Source organism: Trachypithecus francoisi, unplaced genomic scaffold (genome assembly GCF_009764315.1).
Source record: "Trachypithecus francoisi isolate TF-2019V2 unplaced genomic scaffold, Tfra_2.0 Lachesis_group6, whole genome shotgun sequence".
NCBI classification, from domain to species: Eukaryota; Metazoa; Chordata; class Mammalia; order Primates; family Cercopithecidae; genus Trachypithecus; species Trachypithecus francoisi.
The window spans coordinates 13,957,421-13,980,590 of NW_022681471.1; the positions used below are offsets into that span (position 1 = coordinate 13,957,421).

The 23,170-nt window shown below is 36.0% G+C and overlaps 1 protein-coding gene across 1 annotated transcript in view; it reads right to left on the reverse strand.

Annotated features, from left to right (window-relative positions):
- The window catches only part of LOC117078438 (teneurin-1-like), a 348,633-nt gene that overhangs the window by 319,744 nt on the left and 5,719 nt on the right, over positions 1–23,170 (reverse strand). The window contains exon 2 of the mRNA XM_033201992.1: positions 9,577–9,643. The gene's annotated coding sequence lies outside the window, so the exon portion shown is untranslated. The remainder of the gene's footprint in view (positions 1–9,576; positions 9,644–23,170) is intronic.

Consider the following 23,170-nt stretch of genomic DNA (forward strand, 5'->3'; position numbering starts at 1 on the left):
CCCATTCATTTGTAAGAAAGCCCTGTTAGTAAGCTCTACTGTAAATCATTTGGTACACAGAACTCTGTGTTCCCATCAGTAATGAAGTAGGCATTTTTATTCAAATGTTAGCAGGATGTTCAACTCCCAGGATAATGATTAAGCGAAGATCTCCTTTTTTATTCTGCAGACAAAGCAGTTACCATACTTACAGTTTAGGCTCTCAGGGACAAAAATCTTAATGGAGGCCAAGATTTTTTCATACTTTATGGAAATAACCTTTTAAAAAGTTTTTATTCTATGGTCCCTCTCTATGGCAATTCTGATTTCTTTTTCTTGGGGTCAGAACATTCTTCACAGGCTTCCCATTCCCATGCTATTCTTTAATACTATTGTGATTTCCACATTTATCTTTCTAATAAATATTTCATCTGTCTGAAGGAATAATCATTGTATGTTTACCAAATGACAAAATGACTTACAAAAATGTACCTAACTGAAAATCAACCTTTCTTAGAATTACTAAAGGATCTTCTTAGAGCTTCTCCCTCTGCCTTTTCAAACTACTGTTCAGCAATAAGATGAATAATAACTTCATGTTCTTTTTTATAATTAAAACTATAAACTTGGTGCAAACTGGTACTCAGCTGGCACTCACATTTTACAGTATGTAGATGTAAGCCTGGATCAGACATGTACATAAGTGCATCTTTTATTCTGTGTTCATATACCATATACAAAATTTTAAGCATTAATCAGGGTGTTTTTGAACACAGGTGTAAAATTAAACAAAATTAAGAAAGGCATTGAAAACTTGTATTATTGATATTAAGTTATTGCAGGTTTACATCATACACCTAAAGGTTTACATATTATACCCATACCATTTAACTAGGTGAGCATTTTGCAAATAAGAAGAGAAAAAAACCAATGATCTATTACACACTGTGACATTCAGCTATGTCACTTGAAGTGTACATTTTAAATTTAAAGTTCATGTGCAGTAGTACAGATGAGTCTGGGACAAAATAAGTAGCTGATGCATTCACAGAAAACAGCTATTTAAAGTCATATGAGTTGAACAGTTTCATCTGACATATGTCAGACATCGAATGAAAACAGGACAATATTTGAAGGTCACTAGTTCAACATCTATACTATAGAAAAGACCCTTGCCACTTCAGATAGGGTGCCACAAAGCACGGGATTACATTGCCCCTTTGTACATATTTCAGAATTTTTGTCATTGTTTTTTATTTTTCTTTACCTTTTAAAAAATATATATAGTGATTCTCAATATACTTTGGAAATATGTAAGGCTGAAGAAAGAGTGATTTCAAATTTATTAAGGTTAAATGGAGGTCTATGAAAAAGCTGGACTTTGCCTCACCCAAAAGACACATTTCTGCATTCAGCTGTAAGATTAGCAGTATCATGGGGCTGAAATAACACTCCTAAGGAATAACTTCTTCTCAGTGAGATTTCCCAGAAATGACAAGAGCCACTTCTATTAACTTTGATCCCATATCCTAAGTGTCCAATGTTGGACTTTTTGTTGATATACATGGATGCATTTCAGATCATGGCTTATCTATAAACACGTAGCAAAACCCCAAGGTTTTGCTTTTAGTTTTGTAGTTGTTTTTCTTCCATATTTTTTTCTGGCATAAAATAAGTACTAAGGAATGTATCTTAGTTTCCTTGAAAGATCAGAGCTAAATGTTACAAGAAACTGAATTGAGTCTACAAGTTAAGGTTCTTTATGAGCCTTGCAGATGGAAGTGCATGAGTGGCTGTCTTATCCATAAATTACAAGTACATAATCAGTCTCTAAGATAAGCAGCCTTCAAAGGAGAATGAATGATACAGTTAAAAGTATCTTTTCAAGGAAGTTTTGGCAGTGAATGACTATAATTGACCATCTTATCATATTTTTGCTCCCCATATTAAGATGCTTCTACAGCTTTGTGGAACTGCAAGCTGACAAGTAAATTGATAATTTTAATATGCTAGAATATATATATATATATATGTGGATATACTATGTGCCAAAAATGACTGATTTACTAGTACAACTGCCCCCTTGAAACAAAATCAAGTCTATTAATTTAATCCCTTTTGTTTAGTATTCACTTCTACTGCTCCTCAAAATTCCCTGTATTATTTCTCATCTCACCATTGCATGTAGGTACTATATCTTGTTCTAAGATCTTTCCTTTGCCTACTCTCAACCTTAGAGAGATAGATTCAGTGAAATATCTGACCATTACTGAAATAAGTTACAAAAAAGAAAGAAAAGAAGAAAAAGGTCAATCTGTATGATACTCCCCTATTCTCCTCTACTTACCCACATGGATATTCTGCCATACTTCAATGTTTCTTTTTTGGTAAGGAAGTAATGTAGAGAAAGCTAGGTCACACGGGTGTTCAAGGGGGATTTTAAAATAAACGTGTTTTGGATTCACTGATCTATACTATAAAAAGAATGATTGTCAGCTGTGAGCAAATTTAACACTCAAAAATCCTTATAGGACTAATAGCAAATATGCACATGATAGCTCAATCTAGCCTGGCATGGTGGCTCATGTATATAGTCCCAGCTACTCAGGAGGCTGAAGCAGGAGGATTGCTTGAACCCAGGAGTTCAAGGCTGCAGTGAACAATGATTGTGCCATTCACTTCAGCCTGGGTGAAAGCATGAGACCCCATCTCTTAAAAAAAAAAAAAAAATTGACCTATATTTTGACTACTCCAGTTTTGCACAAAGAAGAGTTAATGTCCAACCTGAAATAAGGAAATGACATCATTTTAAATTAAAAACAAATAAACAAATACTAACGCCTAAATTATTTTTTCAGGTTTTCTCACTTAGATGTTCTGCTGGCTCACCAAACTCAACAGGTATAAAATGGAATCCATTATTCTAACCCCTCCCAGAGTTGTACTTTCACTTCCTGAATGTGAATGGCACCAAGGCATATAAATGGGGGTGGGCTGGGAGCAAGAGAAGCTAGTAATACAAAAGTATAGAATCAGGTTGCCCAGAAGAAAGCCTAGGATCTGATCATAAATCTTGTTTAAAGATTTTTAAAGGCCAGCTGCTAATCCTGGTGCTTTGGGAGGCTGAGGCAGGAGGGCAGCTTGGGGCCAGAAGTTCAAGCCTGGGCAACCAAGTGAGACCCCATCTCTACAAAAAAAAATAAAGATTTTTAGCTGCCCTCTCTTGCTAGGGTTATGAACATTTTCTTTCTCAACTCAGCCTAAACTTGCTTTTAGTAATGCTGAATAGTATCACTATCTGACTACCCTTTCAAGCCAGAAACCTTTCCCTTATTTCCATATGTAATAAGTGACTCATGCCTGTCAGTTCTACATAGCATATCTCAAATCCCATGGCTCTCAAAGTGTAGTGCCTGGACCAGTGGCATCAGCATCCCCTGGGAACTTGTTAGAGATGCAAATTCTTGGGCCCCACCTCAGACCAACTAAAACAGAAACTCAAGTGTAGAATCCAGCAATTTGTTTCTCAACAAGCCTTCCAAGTAATTCTGATGCACACTCAAGTTTGAGAATCACTGTTCAACTCTGTCTCTTTATTGCTATCACCATTGGCAATTGCCATCTGCCCCCATCATCTCTTATCTAGCTTTTAGCAATAGTCTCCTAACTGATTTCTTGGTCTTTATATTTGATCCCTCCAATCCATCCTCCATACTACCACCTGGGTGGGCCCTTTATATCACAAACGTGATTACTGACCTCTTTCTCTAGTTCCTCCTTTCCTAGAGCAGTGACTTTTTTTTTTTTTTTTTTTTTTCTCAGCCTCCTGAGTAGCTGGGATTACAGGTGCACACCACCACGCTGGCTAATTTTTTTTTTTTTTTTTTTTTTTTTGTATTTTTAGTAGACACAGAGTTTCACCATGTTGGCCAGGCTGCTTTTCTTTCTTTTTTTTTTTTTTTTTTTTTTTTGAGACGGAGTCTCGCTCTGTCACCCAGGCTGGAGTGCAGTGGCCAGATCTCAGCTCACTGCAAGCTTCGCCTCCCGGGTTTAAGCCATTCTCCTGCCTCAGCCTCCCAAGCAGCTGGGAATACAGGCGTCTGCCACCTCGCCCGGCTAGTTTTTTGTATTTTTTAGTAGAGACGGGGTTTCACCGTGTTAACCAGGATGGTCTCGATCTTTTGACCTCGTGGTCCGCCCATCTCGGCCTCCCAAAGTACTGGGATTACAGGCTTGAGCCACTGCGCCCGGCCCAGGCTGCTTTTCAAACACTGACCTCAAGTGATCCACCTGCCTCGGCCTCCCAAAGTGCTAGGATTACATGCGTGAGCCACCGTGCTCGGCTGAGCAGTGACTTTTAAACCATGTTCCACCAGGTGTAGTGGCTCATGCTTGTAATCCCAGCAATTTGGGAGGCCAAAGCAGGAGGATCACTTGAGGAGTTGAGACCAACTTGGGCAACATAGTGAGACCCTATCTCTAAAAAATAAATAATAAAATGAAAATTATATCTATCTGTCTATATATATATATATATATATATATGTAAATAAAATAAAATAATCAGTGTTCCTAGGTAGCCGTTTCAGGGGTTGCAAGAAAGGGGTCAGTGGGCAATAAACCAAATTTCAAATTTCACAAGCAACATTAGAAAATCACTGGCCTACAGGAAAAAAAGAGATGCACCTTAGTAGGATACAAGCTAGGGAAATCCATCTATATCTGTCTCCAGCATACTTCTCTATCCTTATCTCTTCTCATGCCTACATTCCACATGATCCTCTACCTGTAAAGACTGATCACAGTTTCCCTAAGAGACCAGGCTATTTGATATTTCTCTGCCACTTATTCTTTTGCTTAGAACATATTCTCATCCCTACCATTTTTTCATCTGACAATACCAAATTGCCATTCCCTATTCCCCAGCAGTCCACACTCACAGGCCTGGCTCTAGTATTACCAGCATTACCTCCTCCATGAAGCCTTTCCAGATATCTGCTTCTCATCCCCTTACCAGATGAAATTGTTTGCCCATCCTTTGTGCCCTTACTATAGCAATAATAGTAGCAGAAGTAATAGCTAATATTATTGAGCATACACTATGTTATATGCCAGGCATTGTGCAAGGTGTTTTATGAATTATTTGCATGCCATTTTCAACGTCATAACTCTATGAAGTATAAATATTATTCTCATTTTAGAGGTTAGGAGATTGAGATTTAGAGAGATTATTCTTAATCTACTTGCCCAAGCTGAACAGTCAGTATGTGGCCGAATTGGATCTTCTCATGGTTTTAAATCCCAAAGCATATGCACCTACCCTCTACTACAAAATTAAAGAGGACACACTCAAGCTACAACATTTTTAAAAAGGAAGAAAAGGAGAAGAGCGGAGAGAAAACATTCTGGGTTGCAAACAAACATATCTGAGGACTGGCCCTGAGCAACAGGCCACTAGCTTGAAACTTCAATTTCACACTATACTTAATACTCAACATTTAGATTGCCATGAAACCCATGCCAGGGTAACCTATTAGGATATTAGTGCCTATATCATTCTTCCTGCTGCAGGTGTTCCATAAAAGAAAAAGATAATTTTTTACTTCTCACTTATCAACAAACCTTGTATCCTAGGCATCAATGTGGAGAAATAGGGGACAAGGGGATAGGAGGAGGGAGCACAAGTGGTCCACAGAAGGAGAGGGAAGGAGGACTAAATTCTCTCTGAAATTGGGAGTGGGAGTGTCAGAATTGCCAGGTTTTTCAGGGACCTCACAAATCGCTGTAGTTCTGATGGAGGAGACTGATATGGATATCTAGAAAAAATGGTCACTAGGTAAATAACCCTGTGCACCAATTTCAGCATGAAGAATGCCTTTCAGCAATCATGATCAACAGCTAGACTTCTCACATTTTCCATACTGAGTAAACCTCAGTGTACTAGTTTGCCATTGCTGTTGTAATAAATTACCACAAAATTGGCAACATAAAACAACACAAACTGATCTTAGAGATTTGGGGGTCAGAAGTCTGAAGTGGGTCTTGATAGGTTAAAATCGGGGTATCGGCATGGCTGAATTCCTTCCTGGCGGCTCTAGGAAAGAATCAGTGTTCTTGCCTTCTCCACTTTCTAGAGGCCATCTACCTTCCTTGGCTCATGGCCCCTTCCTCCATTTTCAAACCCAGTAAAATCAGGCCAAGTTTTTCTCATGTGCCCATCTCTCTGTTTTTCTCACTTTTGCCCTCTTCTTCCACTTTTAAACATGCTTGTAATTACATTGGGCCCACAGAGATAACCAGGATAATCTCCCTATTTTAAGGTCAGCTGATTAGTAATCTTAATTCCATCTGCAATCTTAATTCCTCTTTGTCATGTGACATGCCATATTCACAGGTTTCAGAGATCAGGACACAGACATCTTTTGGAGGGGGGCATTTCTCCCACCATAACCGATGATTCCTGTAGATTCGAGTGGAGAGCTATTTTAGATTACACATATCATTGCCCTACTCAGTAGGTTTTGATATATGAATCTTTTAAACTTATTTTAAAAATGCCATGAGCAAGTAAATTCATAGAAACTCCATACCTACAACACTTGATTATTTTATTTCTCTGTGTATAGCACAGTCCCCAACTCTCTATGATGAGCTTATGAGTGAGAACTATGTTCCATATTACTTTTTGTTTCCCCAGCACCTAGCACCATGCCTGGCACACTGTAGAGACTTATTAATGTTTGTCACAGTAATAAATAAATAAAAAGTGCTTCTTCTGGAAAAGAACATTTGTAGAGTTGTATTTGTAACTTAGTTCAGGGCTGTACATATCTTGAAAAATGAATCTAGTGCTAAAAAAGAGGGGAAAAAGCTGAACATACACTATCTAAAAATCAATTTAAAATAGATGTCAGAGGCATTTTTTATTATTTCTAAATTAGATCATTCATCAGTGGAATACAGAGCAAAAGGGAACTGCTCCCCTAAACCATATGAATTCTTTCTTATATCTCATTTCAAATCAATAAGGTGAAAGTCTCTTCTAAAATATTATGATTCATGAACTTCATTTACTGCTCATTCTTTTGGTTTCATCAGAATAGCCATCTTAATGTAGTACTAGAATTGTTGATATTTTATTGCATTGCCATATCTCATTATTATGTATTAAATGCTATTATTTATGGTCACTACTTAATCTGATGTGAGACAGAAAAATTATTGAAGGCTCGGCACCTCAGAAGTAGGCATTTTATAGGGACAAAGAACTGACTGGGAAGTGTCAATGGTCCTTCAGCTGCCCCTCAGATCATTAACTCCAAGTGGTTATTTGTTCTCAGGCACTGTCCTGTGCCCAAGTTGTTACTGCTGTGATATGTAGATGAAGGAGAATATATTTTAAATCTTTTAATATGAATCAATGCTCATGAAGGGTGCCAGATTGAAAGCATTGGAGTCTGAAGTCATCAGGTTATGCACTTGGATGGTTTCAAGGTATAGAGAGACGCTTGACCTTGAACGACCATCATGCAAGAAGGTGAAAACATAGTTTGCTGAACTCCAACAGACTGACAGAGAAGAAGCACAGCAGCATCCCAAAGTTAAGCATTTTTATCAAGGAGGAAGACTCGAGACTAGTAGCTAAACTTCAGCTTGAAACTATTTATTATAACACCAGTAGCAGTACGCGTGGAGTGAGTGATAGTGGTGTTAGAATACACAATTGCTTTAAATCAAAGAAAAATAAATATACTATTACAAACTCACTAAACCACTTAACAAGGAGCAATCTTTTAAATGGTATGTGTATTCCAATTTAATCCTTAATCTTGATTCCATATTGCATATCTGAGAACAGTCCTGAATTTTCTAAAAATCATACAATGTTTGAACAGAAGGACAGTTGGAGTTGTTCAGCCCAATGTTTTTATAACAGACATAAGAAAACCAATGCTCAGAGTGGAGAAGTGACCTGACGAGAAACATATTACTAATATAAGACTGAGAGTAGAGCCCAGGTTTTCTGATTGACAAACAAGGGCTTTTGTACTATATAATGTTGTCTTTCTAAAATAGGGAAACTAGCTGCTCTCTGAAACTTTTAAATATTTAGTGACAATTATTTTTATAAGTGTGCATTCTTTGGGTCTGTCAGGTATTTTCCTCTCCATTCTGATCCGTTCATTCACATTAGTTTAGTAAGACTAACATTTTCCACACATTTAAACTTCCTTAGTGTAAAAAATACCTTGCAATTAGTATTGCGCAACTGGCAGACTCACAATTACCAAATTAAAAAATTATTTTCACAAATGACATTACATGCAAAAATCTTGACTTACCTTTTAAGTAAGTTTATCTTTTAATGTCATTTTATTTTCTGATCTTACATTTTTTTTCCTATAGTAATCTGAACTTTTTGGCAATAGTATTCCCTTAAAGACATTACCTCTGAAAGAAAGGCTAATAGAACTACATGTATAGTCAAAACTGACAAATCTGTTTTAAATTTCTGATACAGACTAATATCCAATAATTGGAGCCCAATTAATGAAACTCTTAATGAGATATTTGTGTTATATTTTTAGAAGGGCAACGCAAATTCTGAGAGTTTGCAGAATTCTTTTTTACATATTCTTAAAGTATCAAGTGATGCCAAAGACTTACCACAAATTCAGATCATCCTTTTGACTTTTTTATAGCTTGAAATGAGAATTCACATTTGATTAATGATGCATAGTACTGCAAGATATAGGTAGCAAAGGGAAAAACATCAATGTTTTCTATGCCTTAGTTACTAAGGACTGAACATTGAACAATATTTTAATAAAAAATAAAACCAGTGAGGGAGATCCTTCATCTTGCCACATTTTCTCACATAGTACACCTAACAGTGGACTGACTATACAGAAGCAAACATTCTCAATGCTCCACTTGAATTATACTAACATTGGCACATTTACCAGTAAAAAAGGCACAATAACTTTTGCCCAAAAGTTGCTCAATACCTGTTTATTGGACATATAGATGGATAGATGGGTAGATGAAGAGAAGGTAGAATGGAAGGGTAAATAAATGAATGCAATACCTGTGTAAATACAAATATTTTACATGAGACTTTACTAAAGAATCAAAACATTCATTTCAGGAGGGAAATATTTATGTCAGTAAAATTTTCTGAATGGAAATATCTGTTCCATTGATATGGAGAAATATTTATTTGTAGTCACTAAGAACTACTAAATAGTTTTGCAAACATATTCTCTGGCTACTGCTGTTCATATGCACTCTGCAGATATTCCCATTAGTTAAGAAGACTCCTGATTTTAGTAGCTGTATGTGGAAAAGGTCACAGAATTATTCAGACATGTAAGACAGCCTGCATATTTGTTTCTGCAAACACTAAAAATTATGAGGTATAGACATAAGCTTATCTATAAAACGGACAAATAGACTAAAAATTTTAAAACAATGCATTTCATTTACATGACATGCAATAAATATAACTGACTATATCACCAAAACATTCCATTCTTTTCACATTATGTAGCTATGTGTTCAATTCTCAAAGTAAAATTCAGTGTAAAATGCACATACCTTGATAGGTCCAGAAGTTATGGGAATCAAAAAGGAGACAGCGGAATAAAGGTCACCCTTGTAATTCCTGTAAACAAATTAGGCCAAATTATCCTTCAAACATATGTGCATGCAAATCCAAAGCAGTCCTTATATGAAAGAATGGAAGTGATACATGTGGGGCAGGGTTGGAAGTGGAGATGAGGGTTGTGAATATAAGAATATTCATTGTGGCCGGGCGCGGTGGCTCAAGCCTGTAATCCCAGCACTTTGGGAGGCCGAGACGGGCGGATCACGAGGTCAGGAGATCGAGACCATCCTGGCTAACACGGTGAAACCCCGTCTCTACTAAAAACTACAAAAAACTAGCCAGGCAAGGTGGCAGCGCCTGTAGTCCCAGCTACCCGGGAGGCTGAGGCAGGAGAATGGCGTGAACCCGGGAGGCGGAGCTTGCAGTGACCTGAGGAGATCCGGCCACTGCACTCTAGCCTGGGTGACAGAGCGAGACTCCATCTCAAAAAAAAAAAAAAAAAAAAAAAAGAATATTCATTGTGCAGGCCGGGCACGGTGGCTCACGCCTGTAATCCCAGCACTTTGGGAGGCCAAGACGGGCAGATTACGAGATCAGGTCGAGACCATCCTGGCTAACACGGTAAAACCCCGTCTCTACTAAATACAAAAATAAATTACCGGGCGTGGTGGCGGGTGCCTGCAGTCCCAGCTGCTCGGGAAGCTGAGGCAGGAAAATGGCGGAATGGCGTGAACCCGGGAGGCGGAGCTTGCAGTGAGCCGAGATTGCGCCACTGCACTCCAGCCTGGGCTACAGAGCGAAATTCCGTCTCAAAAAAAAAAAAAAAAAAAAGAATATTCATTGTGCAATTCAGAAGAGATAAAAGGGTCCGTTTTTTAAAAGGTCTACTTGAAGTTTCAACTAATTATATTAATTATGCTGCTAAAAAAAGAATTTCTTAATTATAGAAGAGTATACCTGGAGGAGTATGAAATTCTCACCCACTCCACAGACTCTCCCAACTGAACCCTATTCAATTTCCTTTTTTTCTTTAATTTTCACTCAATATACCAGTCATTCTGAGATGAAATGTCCACAATTTCAAGGAGTTTCCACTGTAGTGTAAAGAATTTATAGTAGTCCTAATTTCTTACATTAAAATTGTCCTTTACAATTTATAAATAAATTTCAGATATGTATTTCATCTATTTCTCAAACAACTCTAAGATTAGGAAACTAAGGCCCAGAGAGGTTAAATGGCTTTTGCAAACTCACATATGTGGTTAGTGGCAGAGCCAGGATTAGAATGCATGTCACCTCACTTTTGGTTCAGTCCTTTTCCCAACGTCCCATATGGCATCTTTTATTCAACAGGTATAAAATTGACTATAAAATGTGTCTCCCCTATGGTTTGGATATTTTTGGTTTGGCCCTGCCAAGTCACATGTTGAGATTTGATACTCAATGCTGGAGGTGGCGCCTGGTGCGAGGTGTTTAGATCACGAGAGTAGATCCTCCATGAATAACTTGGTGCCCTTATCATGGAAGTAAGTTCTCACTCTTAGTTCCCATGAGAAATGCTGGTTGAAAACAAACAAACAAAAAGTCTGGCTTGCTCTCTCTCTCTCTCTCTCTCTCTCTCTCTCTCTCTATCATTTAATCTCTGAATATGCTGGCTCCCCTTCACCTTCTGACATGATTGAAAGCTTCCTGAGTCTTCACCAGAAGCAGATTCTGTTGTCATGTTTCTTTACAGCCTGCAGAACTGTGACCCAAATAAACCTCCTTTCTTTATAAATTACACAGCTCAGGCATTCCTTTATGGCATGACAAATAGACTAAGGAAGGAGCTGTGCTGTTATATGATCCCCACTAATTTACTCCACTTAAGAGATACACTTCTTCCTCTGATTAATGTATACCCAGTATGAAGTCACCCGGATTTTTAACATATAAACTTTTAAAAAGTCATTTCATGTCAGGTGCGGTGGCTCACACCAGTAATCCCAGCGCTTTGAGAGGCTGAGGCGGGTGGATCATGAGGTCAGGAGTTCAAGACCAGCCTGGCCAAGATGGTGAACTTGGTCTCTATTAAAAAGACAAAAATTAGCCGGGCCTGGTGGTGGGTGCCTGTAATCCCAGCTACTCGGGAGGCTGAGGCAGAGAATTGCTTGAATCAGGGAGGCGGAGGTTGCAATGAGCTGAGATTGTGCCATTGCATTCCAGCCTGGGCGACAGGGAAAGACTCCGTCTCAAAAAAAAAAAGAAAAAAAAAGAAAAGTCATTCATTAGTAATGTAAAATTGGTGCAATATTTATGGAAGGCAACTTGTCAGTAGGTACCAAAATCCTTAAAAATATGTCCTCCTTATGATCAAGTTATTTTACATTTAAACATTTCAAAAGGAATTATCAGAGATATATACAGAGAGGTATGTATAAGAATTTTTCATGATGTTTTTATAGTAATAAATATCAGAAATTGCCTAAATATCCAATAATTGGAGTCTGGTTAAATAAATCAATGATTTATTTATATAATGGATTACTAAGCAGCCATTAAACATAATATGGGAACTGTTAGATGTTAATGATCACTTCGTATAATTTCTACGTATGTCTTTAATTTGCTGCTTCTAAATGACATTCTGGAAGAGATGGGGGAAAGGGGACTATAAATTTTTCTTTTCATTTTTTGGTGTTTTTTTTTCAACTCTGTCTCTCTTTGTCTCTGTCTCTGTCTCTCTTTCTGTGTGTAGGTCTGTGTGTGTATATATATGTCGTGTGTATGCACATGTCTAATATATTTTATTCACATAGAAAGATGTTCAGAAATATTTATTTAAATAAGCACATTGTAAAGTAACCACAATGTGAGTTCAGCTTAGATATACATGTATGTAAATTATATATGATTTTCTTCTTTCTGTGTATCTGTATTTTCTAACTTTCCTATAATAAATATATTACTCATATATAGAGTTATTATATGTTTTTAATTCTTCGAAAATCCATTTTAGAAAAGGCAGCGTGGGCCACACAGGGTGGCTTGCGCCTGTAATCGAAGCATTTTGGGAGGCCAAGGTGAGAGGATCGCTTGAGTACAGAAGTTCGAGACCAGCCTGGGCAACAGAGTGAAAACCTGTCTCTACAATAAAAATAAAAATATTAGTCAGGCATTATGCTGTCTGCCTGTAGTCTCTGCTACTTTGGAGGCTGCGGTGGGAGGATCATTTGAGCCTGGAAGGTTGAAGCTGCAGTGAGGCTGCAGTGAGCTGTGAGATTGAGGCTGCAGTGAGCTGGAGTGTTATCCACTCCAGGCTGGATGACAGAGCGAGACCTTGTATAAAAAAGAAAAAAAGGAAAGAAAAGAAAAGGCAGTGTGTAACTTAAAGCAGAAGAAAAAAGAAACTTTAAAATTTAACATTCTAATATTTTATGATTGGCACTTAATTAACCTTATGGCCCCAATTTATTAATGAAGTAATCCCAAAACCTATTATTTTTATATTTGAGGAAAAATCTCAGTAGTAAGAGCAAACAATTTAAAATTTTTACCAGTAAATCAAGACAGAAGACAATACTTAAATGCAATATTTAAAATGTAGGTCAATAACATCATTGTCACCTTACAAATATCTTACAAAGATCACCAAGGTGATCTTATAATGACAACAGGGTATCATATTATTACTAATGATCTCCATATCCAATGCACTATATATAAATCATTCATACTAGGCTGAAGTGGTACTCTTGATTAGTTGCAATCTAATTGCCTGATGTGCATTTTTCATCACTGTTAATGTTGCTCAAAAAAGATGTAATTCTGCTCAAATGTTCATGTGGTTCCAGAATAGTGCTAAGTTAGAATCTTTCAAGGGAAGACATTTCAGAAAGTACTTAGATCCAGACTACAAAAAATATTTCTGGCTCTTGTGCTGCACATACCAGAGCAAGTCTGTAGAAATTGGCTTCATATACATCAGGCTGATTCTGCAAGGAGGCTAGCAAAAAATGCTTTAAAAAATAAACTGCCCTATATGTAGCATTTTGCCTTCGTGAGATAAACAGAAGACCGGGGTGGGGGTGGGGGGTGGTCGGGGAAGGGCTTCAAAATGATACAGCCCTTCTCTGCTCACTTCTCCATTGTTTTCAAGCTGGCTCCTTTAGGAGTGTGTCACCCCATTTAGGACTAGAGAAGGCCAGTTAATACACTGATCTATGTCAGATACCACGGGTTACTTGCCATCACTTAACAATTCTGAACATGTACAACTTCCCTCACCCTTTATCTCTCTATTCCATTCAAGAAGTCATTTCCAAAAAAGAAACTGTTCACTGTCTTAATACTGAATGTGAGCTAACTACCATTTAAGAAAGAGAAATTAGAATGTTTGACAGCACCATCACCGAACTCAGCCAAATAATGCAAAAACAGAGGCAAAAACAGCAGAAGCTATTATACAAATGTTAAAAATACATCTCACAGGACTGACTATTGGTTTTGGAGACAGGCTAGACCCTGCAAGCAGAGTCCTATGTCCAAATCTGGACAGTTCATTAAGAGATCATCTAGACTGGACCTTAATTAGCACCACTTTCTGTTGTTTCTTCCTACACAGATAATAATACTCTACTTCCTTGAGTTCTCAGCCTCTTAAAACAAAACTATCAGCAGAGATTGGCTATGGAGATAAAATGCATAAATTGGAGGTGAGCAGAAGAAGGGCCTAAAAGCCAATGTCAAGATGTTGACATCAAAAATATATGTATATATGAATATGCACATAATGTGAATATGCATACATGTGTATGGATAGGTATATTTCTCAAACAGATGTTAAAAGTATAATTTCCATTAGTTTAGAAAATGGTACAAATGTTTACTTTTAAAAAATAATCACTCAATTATACTGTAATTTTAATACGTATATTAATGCCATTTCTATTTTCAAGAGACTTTGGGTGGCATATAGGTCACACTTTATTTTATTAACGAGTATATCTTTACATCACTATATATGCTTCGAAACTCCTAATGAAATTTTTCTAATGGGACATTTACTCAAAGACTTTGTAGAAAATAATTGTGTTAATAAGAGAGAGAGTTTTCTCATTACAATGATCAGTGCTCTCAGACAATTAATGCTGCAACACTCTGTATTGTCACTTTCTTCCTCAAGGCCTAGAGCACTTCTAGGTTTACATTATTGGCTGAAGCTTCTTTTCTTTCTGGCAATATAGGCATTTCTAATGATGAGACCTGCCAAAACTTGTCAATGCTATTTTTCTTCTTTTCCATTAGAGGTGACTGTGGCTGAAGAGCCAAGTAATCTATAGTCTAACTTCACTTAATTGTTTTTACTACATGACATGAAGAAATATAGTGAATAATCACTTCTGTTTTACATGAAGCAAATTGCTAGTGCTTTCCACAGCAATCTGAAGAAGACTTAATTTGTGCAATTTCCCTTGAACATCCTGTTCAAATCCTAGCAGGTAAGTTCTGCCCTCTTTGGTTCTCTAGTGAGTGAAGACCACATTGGATCAGTGGATCTCAATTATTTTCTCTTCTGTAGTCCTCTTCAAAACAAAGTCCAAGAATAGTTGGTCTCAGTTAAAACTGGCATATTCCTGTCCCTCCAGCAATATATCTCAAGAAAAATGGGTTTATTCTCTTTGTTATTTATTCCCAAACCTCACTTCTAATATGGTAATTTTTTTTTGTAAATACACTAAGTCTGATAATAAAAGTTATACAGTCTAATTACAGAAAATTTGGAAAATACAGATAATAAAGGAAAAAATAACATATTACCCACCCTTTTCAATCAGAAATAATTATTTTTAGCACTTTTGTATATCTTTTTCAAGTCTTTTTTCTTTCTTACATATCGGATACATATAATTTTACACCCTGGTTTATCATTTGGTAGTATAACATAAACATTTTCCTTTTATCTTAAAATATTTGTAATCATCTTTTTTAATGGCCATTATATATTGCCTTGTCTAGATATATCATAAATCACATAACATTTGCCTTGTTGAACATTTAGGTTCCTTCATATTTTCTATTATCACAAATAATGCTTGGTGAAAATCTTTGTAGTTTTTTCTTTATTTCATGTTATTTCTTTAGGACAAATTCCCAGAAGTAAAATTATTGTTATGAACATCATTAAGGCTTTTGCAGCAAACTGACAAATCTACACCAACAAATATTTCATCATGTCCTTATTAGTCATTCATTTACTCAACCAATATTTATTAATCACCTACTATATATCAGGCACTGTGCTAGGTGATATGGATATAGTAGTGAACAAAAAAGAAAGTTCATGCCCTTAAGAAACTAATATTCTAGAAAAATGGATAAGATAAAAATACAGTATGATGCCAGTTAATGATGAGTAATATAAAAAAATAGAAGCTGATAAACGCATAGAAAATGAAGGACAATAAAGTTCATTACATAGGATGGTCAGAGTAGGCCACTATGATGAAGGAACATTTGATCAGATATCTGAACGAAGCAAGAAAGTAAACCTGGAGAGGTGTGAATGAAAATTAAATGGGTTAACACATATAAAGTCCTTGGGACAGTGCTTTTTCTAGGAAGCATTTCATACATGTTCGTTTTTATTATTATTTGTAATGCTAGAATGTTCCATTCACCTTGTTTGGTGACATCATTATGGTGGTGTGATCCTGAAAGAGTCAAAAAGGATCTATTATATACTTCTATTGTTTGATTGTTTATGTCCCCTCCAATACTCTTGTTTAAACTTAATGCCCAATGCAACAGTATTAAGAGGCGGGACCTTTTGGGATGTGATTAAAACAGGAATGGATCGGTAATTTATAAAAGAGGTCCAGCGAATGAGTTAGGCTTCCCCCCCTGCCTTTTCAACTTTCACCATGTGCGGACACAGGGTACTTCCCTCTGAAGGACACAGCAACAAGGCACCATCGTGGAAGCAGAAGGAGTAATACCCACTGGCACTGAATGTCAGTGCCTTAATCTTGGACTTCCCAGCCTCCAGAACTGGGAGAAAATAAACTTCTGTTCTTTATTTTAAAACAAAAGTAAAGCCTGCAGAAACCTTGGAGAAAAATCATTTCAGACAGAGAAAAAAGCAGGCACAAGGCCCTGAGACAAAAAAAGAATGCATGGCATGTTTAAAAAACAAATCAAAGGGCAATATGGCTAGAATGTTATGAGCAATGTTTGAGGGGGAACATAGTAAGACATGAAGTCCAATAAATAGTGACCAAATCATGTAAAGCCTTGTAGGCCATTGTAAAGATTTTTTTTTTTTTTTTAATTTTTCAAGTTTTTTAAAGTGTGATGAGAAGTCAACCTTTGGAAGCCAGAGAGCAGGCAAATCATAAGATCTTGTCTACGTTTTAAAATGATCATCCCGGTTGCTGTGTGAAAAACTATATGAGAACAAAAATGGATCTAGGATATCAATTAGGAGGCTGTTTCAGTAGCCCAGGTAAGAAATGATGGTAGTTTGTTCTAGAGTGTTAGTAATGAGTGAGAAGAAAATTATTTAGATAAAGAATACAGTTTGAAGGTAGACTCAGCATTTGTTAATTGGTTGGGTGTCGGGTGTTAAAAAAGAGAAATCAAGAATGACTCTAACATTTGGGACTTGAAAAATTGCACTGAGCATTATTTTAATTTTTAAAATAAACAGGCATTTATTGTTTCTAATTTGTATGTACACATGTACATACAAATTGTAAGAACATTTAACATGAGATCTACCCTCTTAAAATTGTAAGTGTACAATACAGTATTGTTCTTTAAGGCACTATGTTGTACAAAAGATCTCTAGAACTTATTTGCCTTGCATAAGAGAAACTTTATATTCATTGAATATCATTTATGTTGATTACTGAAGGTTGAGGTTTTTTTCAGTTATTTATTTTTTTTCCATTTCCCATTTCTATTTCCTCTCTTGTGAATTATTTTTTCATGTCTTTGCCCAAATAGCATTTATAAAATTCTTTCCTCCCTTAGCTTCTATTTTATTGTTATCTTGTACGGCTTGTACCTCTCTAATCTTATTCTAACTTCCTCTCTCTTGAAGACTCCTCTTATTTCACTAAACTCTTAAATGCAGTGTTTCTCAAGTTTTCATCTTTGCTTCTCTTTTTACTCTATACAGCCAACCTTCTGTATCCATGAGTTCCACATCTGTAAATGTAATCAAACATGAATCAAAAATATTCGGAAAAAAATCCACAAAGTGCCCAAAAGCAAAATTTGAATTTGTTGCACAGCAAGTACTTTGTTGAATCCACGTGAATAAAGTGATGTGTAGGTATTGTATTAGGTTATTTTTTTAGGGGTGGGGTCTTGCTATGTTGCCCGGGCTGGACTCAAACTCATGGGACCAAAGGACCCTCCTGCCTCAGCCTCCCAAGTAGTTCGGACTATAGGCAAGCACACCATTGCATCTGGTGTATTAGGTATTGTTAAGTAATCTAGAGATGACTTAAAGTATATGCTTAGGATATAGGCAAGTACTATGCCATTTTATATAATGAACTTGACTATGTGTGGATTTTGATATCTATGGTGGGGGGTCCTGTAACGCGGTCCCCACAGATGGCAAGAGATGACTGTATATAGTCTCTAGCTAAGCTCATCTACTGCCCCTATGATTTCAACTACTATGTTGATTGATGACACCCACATCTCTAATTCCAGACTTATCTTCAGATCTGTATTTTTTAAAAACAAGCTCTTGCTCTGTCATTTAGACTGGAGTGCAGTGGTGCAATCATGGCTCACTTGCAGTCTCAATATCCCAGGTACAAGCAAGCAACCCTCCCACCTCAGAGTGCTGAGTAGCTGGGACTAAAAGATGCACCACCACGCCCAGTTAATTTTTTTTTAAAAAAAGAGAGGAGGTCTCACTATGTTGCCCAAGCTTGTCTCGAACTCCCGGCTCAAGTAATCCTCCTTCCTTGACCTCCCAAACTGCTAGGACTACAGGCGTGAACCACTGCACCCAGTCAGATCTGTAATTTCCATCTGGCACAATCCATCTCCATCTGGATGCCTAGCTGGTGTCTCACATTGAATAAGTCCAAACCTGACCTCATTATCCCCACTAAAACTAACTTTTTCTTCTGTGTTCCCTATACTGCTTCATAGCATTATGTAGTTTTCCAAGCCAAAAGCCTCAGAGTCACTCCCTCCTTCTTCCTCACACCCTAAATTTAATCAATTTCCAAGAATGATTGATTCTACCTCATGAGTGGTTCTCAAATTTGTCCACTCCTCTCCATCCTTACTGTCACTGCCTTGGTTCATATCCTCATAATTGGTCATAGTTGCAGTACAGCCTCTCTATTGTTCTCACTGCTACTATACTCTTAATCTACTTCAATTCTTCCTCCATACTGGTGATGTCTTTCTAAAACAAGGTTGATTCACCTTACCCTCACTTTAAAATCCCTTATCTCATTCAGTTGACTCTACTACAAATTAGTACACTACTTAATTTTGGATAAACCTCAGGAAAAACACCATTTTCTAGGATTATCTCCACGCAGCAAAATACCAACCCAATCATTCACTCAACAAATGTGTAATAAGCCTCTTCTGTATGTCAGACACATAAATGGAAATAAAATAAGACGTTATCCCTGACCTCTGTTCCCCAGGTTCGGATAGGAAATAAAATGGCACTCTCTTGTCCTAGATTGGTATTCCCCATTGCTAATTTAACTTTGTGTTCTTTCACAGCCCTAATGTCATGTGGAATGTGGTGCTCCATATTCTCTGACTAAAAAAAGTCCTAGACACTCTTTAAGAATCAATTCAAATAGCTGATTATTTATAAAACTATATCAACCTTTGAGTTTCCAGAACATTCTAATTATTCCTCTACTAAAGCATTTGTTACATGACCAGAGTATGCTTATATATCTGTCTCTCAAAGATGATTTTTAATGTCTCTGTAGCACCAGGTAAACAGAGGCATTGAATAAGGTTTGATAAATTAGTAAATGAATGAATGGAAGAATGAGTAAATCAAAATTTTCCTTCATGAAAATTGTTATATGATGTATAACCAAAACTATGTAATACTGAAGTTTTCAATAAAAGGAGAGACCAGTCCATGAGACCTGGAGAGCCTCTATGGAAAACAGGAGACTTCAAGACCCATTGTCACAGATTATCAGTGTAAATGTTAATTTTTTCCCTTTCAATAGTAAAGCAGTTCCATGTATTTTGCTAAATATCTGGGACCAGTGTTCTCTCACTATGTCTATTGCTGTTTTACACATTTTCTTAAGGATACTTTATTCCATGTTTTACAGAAGTAAATTGTTAAAATGTTCGCTCTTCCATGTTAAATTACTGGTTAAAATATTTCACTTGCACTGAATTCTAATTGTTTACATTAAAATTACCTTATCTTCACAAGTTGTCCAATGTTTCATCAAAGCAATATCTCAAATAGGGAAAAGAACAAAACAATGAAGAAAATGTAGCATCCTTGTGTTGACACTTCATGAATTCCAAACCAAAAATAAATGGTGTCACACCTAAGTGTTGAGATTTTATTAGACTAAACAGTAAAGATATATCACAAATGTACTAGCAGCATATGAATACATGAACAGAGTAAATCTATAATAAATACCACCCAGTAAATCAGTGTGACATTATAGCCCCTACCCAAGATAACTGAAAGAGGGTATGAACTGAAAACCATATAAATAATAATATCTCATGTTATGCTTATAATTATCTGGAACATATATAAATAATTGGCCAGAATCAGAAGAAGAATAGAAAGAGTAATCACTCCCAATATTTTAGTGAGTGTCCTAAAGCCTATTTCCTTTCTCTTAAAACTATATAGCAACCCAACCCTTAAAAGTAGTTTAAAAAGAGAAAAAAAAAAAGGAAGGAAGGAAGGAGGGAAGGAGGGAAGGAAGGAAGGAAGGAGGGAAGGAGGGAAGGAAGGAAGGAAGGAAGGAAGGAAGGAAGGAAGGAAGGAAGGAATTAGAGTGATTTTACTGATAATTTAAAATGTAAGATTATTCTCAAGTCTAAGCAATAAGTATCAATTGGCCAATCAACTGTACTGTTCTTCTCCCTTAGCGGGCACTAGATCTCATTAGTGAAATTAATACTATCTTCCCCAAAAAAGTTTCTTGTTTTTGACTTGCTTCACAATTCTTAAAATGCTTTCCTACATTGCTTAAAGCTTTAAGCATATAATGAGTCAATGTTACAAAAAACATATTCACTTGAAGTATAGAGTAAGCAAATAAGTGATGTATTTATATGTGTCTGTAAATGATGCTTATGAAATCCTTATCCACAATGTATGTATGTTTTCATAAAAATTCATTTAAAAAATGTCAGCCCCACACACATAAACACAAACACATTTTTGGGCTAGTTAATAGAACAGATCACACATCAGTATCACTCAAATGCTTGCAATTAAGCAGAGCAGCTTTAAAAAAGAAAATCGTTAAAGGCAGGAGGAGGATAAGGCACAGAGTATAAATTCAAAACATTGACCACAAACATTTTGTTGATAGGAATTGAGTAAGCTAAAAACAGGGCCAAAATTTTAGGTTAAGAAGGCTTCCAGCCGCTGTGTAGTTATAGTGTATTTATACACCTCTATATTTAAACACAGGTGGTAATTAGCAAGATTGAAACACCTTTATAAGGTATCATCATAGGTGCAAAGGATGTGTAGCATGAGTTCATTATCAATAGCTTTCCTGAATTAATCATCTCCTAGGATATTTAATTTTAAATGCACCCGAAAAAACCTGGATTATTGAGATAAGCCATCTGCAGTATCTTTTTCTCATTTATCTGAACAACTGAAGAGTTTTCTTAAAATGTATGCAGCTGGGACATAGGGATTGCAATATCTAATAAACCAATTGTCCATCTAATCTGGCACCTTCTCTTTGGCAGGTGTCTAAACCAGATAGAGACATTAGAGGTAATATACACACTTAGAATCCACAAATTATGCAAAACCATGCAACTGGGAAATTTTCTCTTTGACCTTAGCCAGTGATCAGAATTTCCTGGAAGTATGCAAACTGATAGCCATGTGCTTTTATTTTGGCTGTTTAAAAGTCATCATTCATACAGGCAAGTAAAAACACTAAATTGATTCCAAACATTAAAACATTAAAATGAAATTGGATTTCCTTTAATATAACCATATAGAAATTCTACTGAAAGTTAAATATATAGGTATAATATGCATCAACATCCTGAATACTTATCTTTCAGCTAAAGAGAAAAACAATTGAAAAATAAATATATGGTGATTTCAAAAGGGAAACTGAGGCTATAGCACCATAAAAACCAAGCATTTGAATAAACAGTGGAAACTGGAACCATCCAAATGAATGAATGACTTTTTCCATTGTTCATCCAAATGCAAGCATCTGCTGAAAGGTTAGAGGAAATCGACATGACAAAGAAAATGCCGATATTATGACTTTTACATGTTCTGTGATGATTGTCCCAATTTTTTTAAGTTTTAGTCAGATTTTAGTATCACACAGATATAGTCCAAGTAACAAAAAATAAACCAAAGAATAAAATACAAGCAATTCAACACTCAACAACTGAATACTGATATTCTCAGTATTCCCTAAACTGTAAAAATGTGGATATTAATTTTCCTAAACTTTTGAATAACTACTTCATTCTATCATTAATAATTTCACTTTGAATATATATATTTTGAAATTTTATTAACTTTAAAACAGAAAGATACCTTCTGACCTTTACATCTATTTATCTTTCCATTCTTTGTTTCATTATCAAAGATCTTTCCTCAGCCATAATATAGACATTTGTTTACAGCTACAAATTGACAGAAAAATAATATTAGTTTCTCAGGGCTTTAGCCGGTATTACAAAAGACTTGACATGGATTGCAATTCAGCTCATCATAGAGATTGTGATTCCAAAATTTAATTTCATAACTCATAATCAGCCACAAAACATTACAACAGAATATGAGAAACATTAAAAGGCAATTTCCTCATTGTTGACTACTTATTAATTTATAACTTAGTCGATTAAAATTAAAACAATCAGTATGCCTTCTGGTAACTGGTAAAATGACTGTTTTAAAAATTTCAAATAAATCTATTCAAATACATTTGGTCTCTGTAATAAAAGTGGGGCATAGATATTGTAAATAAGACTTTTTTATTTGAAAAGGAAAAATAACCAATTCTACTGGAAAATTCAAGCATCATTTATATTATGTTTTCCTATCATCACTAACTAGGCTTCTTCAAAGTACAAAATCATAATTTGAAAGAACATATTTTTTCAATGTAATAGCTATTATGAAACTATTTTACAGCTGTGAATGTTCTATTAGAACAAAAAATGCTCCATAGAATACATACATACCAATAGGAATGCACAAATCAAACTTCTCTTTCTGTGATTATTTTTAAAAAATTGCTTGAGTAGGGACAAAGAGGGTTGTAGTAAGATCTTCAGGAAAATGACAGAGATGGCACTGATTTTTCGTTCGGCTTAATCATTTATTTCTAGCAAATTCAA